Raw genomic sequence first — 8711 nt, 5'->3', positions numbered from 1 at the left:
CTTTGGGAGGCCTAGGTGGGAAGATTACTTGAGCCCAGGAGTTCCAGACCAGCCTGAACAACATGATGAAACTCTGTCGCCGGGTGCGGTGGCTCACGCTTGTAATCCCAGCACTTTGGGAGGCCGAGGCGGGCGGATCACGAGGTCAGGAGATCGAGACCACGGTGAAACCCCGTCTCTACTAAAAATACAAAAAAAATTAGCCGGGCGTGGTGGCAGGCGCCTGTAGTCCCAGCTACTCGGGAGGCTGAGGCAGGAGAATGCTGTGAACCCGGGAGGCAGAGCTTGCAGTGAGCCGAGACTGCGCCACTGCACTCCAGCCTGGGCGACAGAGCAAGACTCCGTCTCAAAAAAAAAAAAAGAAACCCTGTCACTACAGAAGAAATATGCAAATTAGCTGGGTGGTGGCCACTGATCACTTAAAAATGATTAGAATGGCAAATTTTATGTATGTTTTTACCACAATTTAAAGACATTTAAAGTTTAAATAAATTTAGATAAATTTAAAACATTTTAAAGTTTGTGTGGTAGGCTGGGTGTGGTGGCTCATGCCTGTAATCCCAGCACTTTGGGAGGCTGAGGTGGGTGGATTGCTTGAACTCAGGAGTTTGAGACCAGCCTGGGCAGCATGGTGAAACCCTGTGTCTACAAAAAATACAAACAGCCGGGTGTGGTGGCACACGCCTGCAGTCAAGCTACTAGGGAGCCTGAAGTGGGGGAATCGTGAGCCTGAGAGGTTGAGGCTACAGTAGGCTGTGATCACACCACTGCACTCCAGCTTGCGTGACAGAACAAGACCCTGTCTCTGAATAAAGGAAAAAAATGTGATTGGAAAAAGAAATGAGCTACAGGAGCCTAAACCAAGCAAGGCTAAGATGGCAGAACCCAATACCTCGGAGGCTGATGCTAAGACAAGCTCAAACGAGGTCAAGGTATAAAGCAGCAGCAAAGTCTTCTAGGGCCAAGGTCTCCCCCAACATTTCAGAGGTGGGGACCCCTTGTCGGAACTGATAACTCCAGCTAAATTCCAGCTTGACCTCTGGAAGGGCTGGAGACTAAGGTCAGTCAGGGTGATCAGCCCTGTCAACATAACCAACCTTATAACCCTGGGTACCACGGCGTGGATGGGCTTCTCTGGCAACACTTTGTGTGTTTTCACACGTCATTGTTGAGTGCATTAAGTGCTCTCTCCATATGACCCTACTGGCAGAGGACACCTGGAAGCTCACGCTTGGTCTCTCCTAGACTCCATCCTATGCACCTTTTCCCATTGCTGGTTTTAATTTCTATTCTTTAGCTGTAATAAATGCAATCAAGTATAACAGCTTTGCTGAATTTTATGAGCCCTTCTAATGAATTACTGAACCTAAGGGTCCACTGCCCTCTCTGAGCCTCAGTTTCTCCAGTGGACTCAAGAATGATACTCGGTTTAAGGATTCTCAAAACGAGCATCAGCCGGTTCTGCCCACGCCGGCCTCCTGGGCTCAATTGTCTAATAACCACCTCCCTTTCCCCGCCTACTCCAGCCAATCCTTGCGCTGACTCGGCTCTGGCCACGCCCTATCCCCGCCTCCGCTGCCTTTAAACCCGTCCCTACCCCTGCAGCCTCACGGGCTGCCGCCAGATTCTGGAGCCCGTCTATTCCTCTCGGTGGCCTAAATCCCCGACGGCTCGGGGCCACTCTTCAGGCCAAAATGGGGAGGGCAAATGATGAATGTCACCAGACAGCCGGGCCCTCAAGGACCTGGCAACTGGGGGCTTGGACCTCGGGTCGCCCTCCCACGCGAAACCTGCTCCTCACCAGCATCCCGACGTTGGTGGCGACGCTGCCCCGGCCCCACGGATGCTTCCGCGCCTGTCAGACTCCCTGATGAACTACCCTTCCCAGAGTCCCGCGGGAGCTCGCTCTCCTTAGGGCGACGGTCCTCTGATGGCAGATGCGGGAGAAACCCTGGCGTCAGGCGGCCCTCGCGTGGGGCACACAAAGTCGTGGCCTAGTCTGGCTTCAGTATGCGGGGTGGAGAAGGCGATCCACGCAGCTGCGTCTATTTCCTATGGATCAATCGCAGAATACGTTCTGTAAGCCCCGCCCCCACTGCGTGCCGGCGGCTTTTGTCTCCACGGTAACCGTCAACTCTGGAAACGCCTGTCTGTCTCCATGGCAACTGTTTACGCCGCAGGCTGGAGCCGCCCATTACCGGAGCCTTTAAGCAGTATGGGTGCTGGACAAACAGCGTGATCGGGTCGTAAAACTTGGTGGAAAACGAATATTAGAGCACAAGGAAGGAAAAACCGGGCTGGGCGGGACTGAAATACTTGATGTGACGGAAGATTTCTCAAAGGAGGGAGACTATTTTTTTGTTGTTTGTTTTTTACTTTTGTTTTTTCGAGACGAGGTCTCGCTCTGTTGCCCAAGCTTGAGCACAGTGGCACGATCTCGGCTCACTGCAACCTCCGCCTTCCGAATTCAAGCGATTCTCTTGCCTCAGCCTCCCGAGTGGCTGGGATTACAGGCGCCTGCCACCACGCCTGGATAATCTTTTGTATTTTTAGTAGTGGGAGAAACGGGAAAGCTCTTCTTCAAAGATTATAAAAAGTCACAATTTCTTACTATAAGATTGCTATCCACTATTATATCTTCCAACTCAGCTGTCTTAGCTTGTTCCTGCATGCCTGGACAGAACTAGACAAGCCCCAGCCCATAGTGCATAGTTAAGGAAGCATCCTTAACTAGTCCTGGGCAACTTCCTTTTCTTTCTTTGTTCTCTTCCCCTTACCCAATTAAAAAAGTTTTAAACTAATAGCCAATCGGGTAAAGTGTAAAACGTGAGGTCCTATTCCAGCCAATGGAACCTGGACACAACAGTAGGGTAGACGTGTCATCAGGTTATAAATAACTCCGTCTCCTTTGTTCGGTGGGGTCTCGTGGTTGGACAGCTATTGAGTAGCACCCTTTCTGCAGAAAGTAAAGCTTGCCTTGCTGAGAGATCATTTGTTCTCGCATTCTTTTTTTTTTTTTTTGACACCAAAAACTTCATTTCCAACAGTAGAGATGGGGTTTCACCATGTTGCCCAGGCTGGTTGCCAACTCCTGACCTCAAGTGATCCACCCGCCTTGGTCTCCCAAAGTGCTAGGATTACAGGTGTAAGCGACTGCTCCTGGCCCAGGTGGCAGTCTTTGAATAAGGCTTTGAGGGATGAGCAGGAGGTCGCCAGGAAGAGAAGGGAAAATATACTATACCTAGAGATCTGGCCAAAATTAAAATCTTCACGAGGGTGTGGAGAAACTGCCATTCTCCTACCCTGCTGGTAGGGAGAGGAATGTCTTCAGCCTTTGAAGAAGTAAAGCAGTCAGTCAGTGGGTGACTGTTTGCTGAGAACCTACTGTATACTGGGCAGTGCTCCAGATGCTAGGGATACAGCAGGGAAAGACATACAGGGGGCAGGCAGTAACCACGAGACATATGATTGGAAATTATAAGTGCTGTGAAGTAGGCCGGGTGTGGTGGCTCACACCTGTAATCCCAGCACTTTGGAAGGCCGAGGCGGGTGCATCACTTGAGGCCAAGAGTTCAAGACCAGCCTGGCCAACATGGTGAAACCCCATCTCCACTAAAAAGACAAAAATTAGCCAGGGTGGTGACGGGCACCTGTAATCCCAGTTACTCAGGAGGCTGAGGCAGGGGAATCACTTGAACCTGGGAGGCAGAGGTTGTAACTGAGCCGAGATCACACCACTGCACTCCAGCCTGGGCCACAGAATGAGACTCTGTCTCAAAAAAAAAAGTGCTGTGAAGTAAACAGGCAGGGGCTGAGATGGGAATGAAGGAGGGACTGTGGGATCAAGAAACATAATTCTTTGAGAACATAATGTGACATAATAAAAATAATATCAACCTCAAGAGAAATGTAGAGGAATACTATGAATTGCAGCTGGAATCTGCCCTAAATGTACATTTCTTCTTCCTGGTGTTTGTGACAATTTGAGTTGGGGTTTTCTTTTAGTCACAGCTGAAGGCATCCTGATGTGCTAGCATAAACAAGATGAGTGTCTTGCTTTTGATGCTTTTAGCTAGTAAATTATCAAGCCAGTAAATTATCATTCTCGTTTGAGCTGTGTGAGAGGTGGTCAAGTTCAGCATTTGAAGGAAGAGTTGAAAGATTCACTGAATGGGAGAGAGGGATAGGAAGAACATGGTTTCTTTCTGTTTAGGTTTCTAAGGTGATAGGAGATAAGCCTGGAGCTGCTGGTGGCCACCTTGCCACCATGGGGGGAGAACTTGCCAGAAAATGAAACTAACCAAAAAGGAAGCTGAGCTAAGAGGAGTGACCAGATTACTGACATGTCTCTTAAGCACCTGGATCTATCTGTTCCTGAAGGCAAAACTGTTCAATTACATAGGCTAATAAATTTCCTTTATTCCTTAAGCAAGCAGAATACTCTTGGCTGGAAATAAATCTCTACCTTATTTAAAAATCCAGATTGGATCAAAGTTTTAATTGTGAAAAAAATCATGAAAGTACTAGAATAAAATATAGCAGAACTTTTTTTTCATAATCTTAGGGGTGAGGAAGGCCTTTGTTAGCATGATAGTAGATCCAAGAACTATAAAGGAAAATATGGATAGATTTAAATATCTAAAAATTTTAAAACTCTGTAACAAACATAAACAAAATTGAAGAGAAACTGGGAGAAAATATTAGTCACTTATATACCAAAGTGTTAATATGCATAATATATAAGGACTTGCCATTATAAATCAATACAAAAAGGCTTCCCAATTAAAAATGGGCAAAATACACAAATAGGCAATTCACAGAATACAAATAAATGCATAAAAAGATAATCTCACAACCAAGAGGACATTTTTACCTATCAGAGTAAAATTGCTTTAAAAAATGACTAATGGCCGGGCACGGTGGCTCATGCTTGTAATCCCAGCACTTTGGGAGGCCGAGGTGGGCGGATCACGAGGTCAGGAGATTGAGACCACGGTGAAACCCCGTCTCTGCTAAAAAATACAAAAAATTAGCCGGGCGTGGTGGCGAGTGCCTGTAGTCCCAGCTACTCGGAGAGGCTGAGGCAGGAGAATGGCGTGAACCCGGGAGGCGGAGCTTGCAGTGAGCCGAGATCGCGCCACTGCACTCCAGCCTAGGGGACAGAGCGAGACTCCGTCTCAAAAAAAAAAAAAAAAAAAAAAGACTAATACCGCCAGGCGTGGTGGCTCACGCCTGTAATCCCAGCACTTTGGGAAGCTGAGATGGGCAGATCACCTGAGGTCAGGAGTTCAAGACCAGCCTCAACATGGAGAAACCCCGTCTCTACTAAAAAATACAAAATTAGCCAGGTATGGTGGTGCAGGCCTGTAATCCCAGCTACTCGGGAGGCTGAGGCAGGAGAATTGCTTGAACCTGGGAGGCGGAGGTTGCGGTGAGCTGAGATCACGCCATTGCACCCCATCCTGGGCAACAAAAGCAAAACTCCCTCTCAAAAAAAAAAAAAAAATGACTAATACCAAGTATTTGAGAAGGAAATAAAGGAACAGAGAAATAGGCACTCATATACACTTCCAGGAGCTGTGCAAATTGTTTCATCCCTTTTGGAGGACTATTTAGCAATAACTATGAAAAATTTAAACGTAGGTGTTCTGTGATCCCACAAGTATACTTGTGGGAATTCATTCTGTACATATGTCAAATAATAAATATCCAATGATGGAAAAGAAAATGAAAGCAACTTAAATATCCATTAATAGAGATTGGTTAAACAAATTAAAGAAACCCTAGCATGAAATATTACACAGCTGTGAAAAATGAAGATACCTATGTATGTATATATTTTTGTGTAATATGTACAATAGGTATATATTTTGCATTATCATGGGAAAGTATCCATGTTATATCAAGTGAGAAAAGTAACTTCTTAAAATTATGTTTGCATGTGGTTATGCCATATATACCATACATACGTGAATATATATACATATAAAATCAGTTTCATAAAAACAGAAAGGGAGATTTCTTATTTATAGAAAAAGTATGAAATCTTTGGAATGAAGTTTTTTTTTTGAGATGGATTTTGCTCTCGTTGCCCAGGCTGGAGTGCAATGGCGCAATCTCAGCTCACTGCACCCTCTGTGTCCCAGGTTCAAGCGATTCTCCTACCTCAGCCTCCCAAGTAGCTGAGACTACAGGTATGTGCCACCACACCCAGCTAATTTTTTATTTTTATTTTTAGTAGCGACAGAGTTTTACCATGTTAATCAGGCTGGTCTCAAACTCCTGACCTCAGGTGATCCACATGCCTCAGACTCCCAAAGTGCTGGGATTACAGGCGTAAGCCACCACACTCGGCCTGGAACAAAGATTTACAGGGCACTAAAGATTTCTTCATTTTTGTATCATCTGAATTATTCACAATGAATAATTACAATATTCACAATGAATATTACTTCAATCATGAAAGAAGCCACAAAAGATGAGGGGAAATACCTGGGCAATGACTTTAAAATACGATAATAGCACAGAAGAAGGCTAGTGAGACACAGCCCCATATATTGACAGAAGTTCCAGCTGATACAGAACTCTAGCAACCCATTGGCAACATACTCGAGGTCACAGAAATCCTCTCCCTATGACCCCATGACCTCACTGCCAGGATTTCACCTGGGAAATGGTTAGGCACTCATCCCTTCCATAAAAGGAATGTTCCATACTATATATATATGAAAGTCTAAAGCAGCCAGGTGTGGTGGCTCATGCCTGTAATCCCAGCACTTTGGGAGGCCGAGGCGGGCGGATCACAAGGTCAGGAGATCGAGACCATCCTGGTTAACACGGTGAAACCCCGTCTCTACTAAAAATACAAAAATTAGCCAGGCGTGGTGGTGGGCATCTGTAGTCCCAGCTATTCAGGAGGCTGAGACAGGAGAATGGTGTGAACCCGGGAGGCAGAGGTTGCAGTGAGCCGAGATCGCACCACTGCACTCCAGCCTGGGTGACGGTGAAACTCCTTCTCAAAAAAAAAAAAAAAAAAAAAAAGCCAAAAGCTAGAAACAACCAAAATGTCCAACAAGGGACTGGATAATATGTTGGCTGAATATACATAAGCAACGTGAAACTGCAAAACATCAGGTTGTTAAAGGTGACTTAATGATATGTTAAATAGCTGACACTCATTGCTATAAAAATGTAGTGCATCCATGGTCCGCATGCCCAGCCATGGCAGGTAGGTTAAGTTCAGCCCTTTGGAAAGCAATATGGCAACTTGTGTGAGTAATCAGGAAAATGGCTGGAACCTTGGTTCCCATCAATGCCATTGTGGGAATTTTACTCTGAGGAATAATCACCCCACAGGGAGACAGGAAGTGAGCACGGACATGTTCATTATAACATTATTTGTAACTGGGATAACTGGGATAACCCATGTCAGTCAAAAGCTTAAAGAAGAATCTAAATGGAGAATGGATTTTTAAATTATACCTTCTCAATGGTATATCATTATCCTTAATAATGATAAAAGTGTATGGAGACAATGACAATGCTCATGGCATAATGACGGCAAAAATGGTCTCTGTATTGTGATTACAATGAAATAAACTTATATTTGTTTAAAAGATTTGAAAGGAAATATAAAAAATAAAAACAATATGACGTCTAAGGATGGCCAAATTGTCAGCAATGGCTTTTATTTCTTCGACCCAAAATTTCTGACAACTAAACCTATGGATATGGGATATAGATTAAAAAAACCATAAAGAGGCCGGGCGCGATGGCTCACGCCTGTAATCCCAACACTTTGGGAGGCCAAGGAGGGTGGATCATGCAGGAGTTCAAGACCAGCCTGGCCAGGATGGTGAAACCCCATCTCTACTAAACCTACAAAAATTAGCCAGGTGTGATGGCAGGTGCCTATAATCCCAGCTACTTGGGAGGCTGAGGCAGGAGAATCACTTGAACCTGGGTGGCAGAGGTTGCAGTGAGCCGAGATCACACCACTGCACTCTAGCCTGGGTGACAGAGTGAGACTCCATCTCAAAAAACAAAAAACAAAAAAACATAAAGAAACACACCCAAGAATGACTGGTGAGTCTCTCTGAGCTGCAGAATTACAGGGAATTTGTCTTTTATTTCATACTTCTTTACACTTTCCAAATTATCCTTTATGATGAGCATATGGTATTTCACTAAAATTTTTTCTGTTATAAAAATATATGGCTGGGCACGGTGGCTCATGCCTGTAAATCCCAGCACTTTGGGAGATCAAGCTGGGCAGATCACGAGGTCAGGAGTTCAAGACCAGCTTGGCCAATATGGTGAAACCCCATCTCTACTAAAAATACGAAAATTAGCTGGGCATGGTGGCACACACCTGTAGTCCCATCTACTCGGGAGGCTGAGGCAGAAGAATTGCTTGAACCTGGGAGGCAGAGGTTGCAGTGAGTCGAGATCTCACCATTGCATTCCAGCCTGGGTGACAGCGAGATTCCATCTCAAAAAAAAAAAAAAAAAAATATATATATATAAAATTATTAAATGAAAAATAATACTATGTTTTAAAAATATGATTAAAAGTCTCCCCTTGGGAGGCAGGGCTTGCAGTGAGCCAAGATCGTGCCACTGCACTCCAGTCTGGGCAACAGATCGAGACTCTGTCTCAAAAAAATAATAATAAAATAAAAAATCTCCCCTTGGACATGAATAAACAGTGA

The sequence above is a fragment of the Hylobates moloch genome, unplaced genomic scaffold, assembly GCF_009828535.3.
Source record: "Hylobates moloch isolate HMO894 unplaced genomic scaffold, HMol_V3 SCAFFOLD_12, whole genome shotgun sequence".
In the NCBI taxonomy this organism is placed as follows: Eukaryota; Metazoa; Chordata; class Mammalia; order Primates; family Hylobatidae; genus Hylobates; species Hylobates moloch.
Note: the sequence above shows the minus strand (reverse complement) of the source record.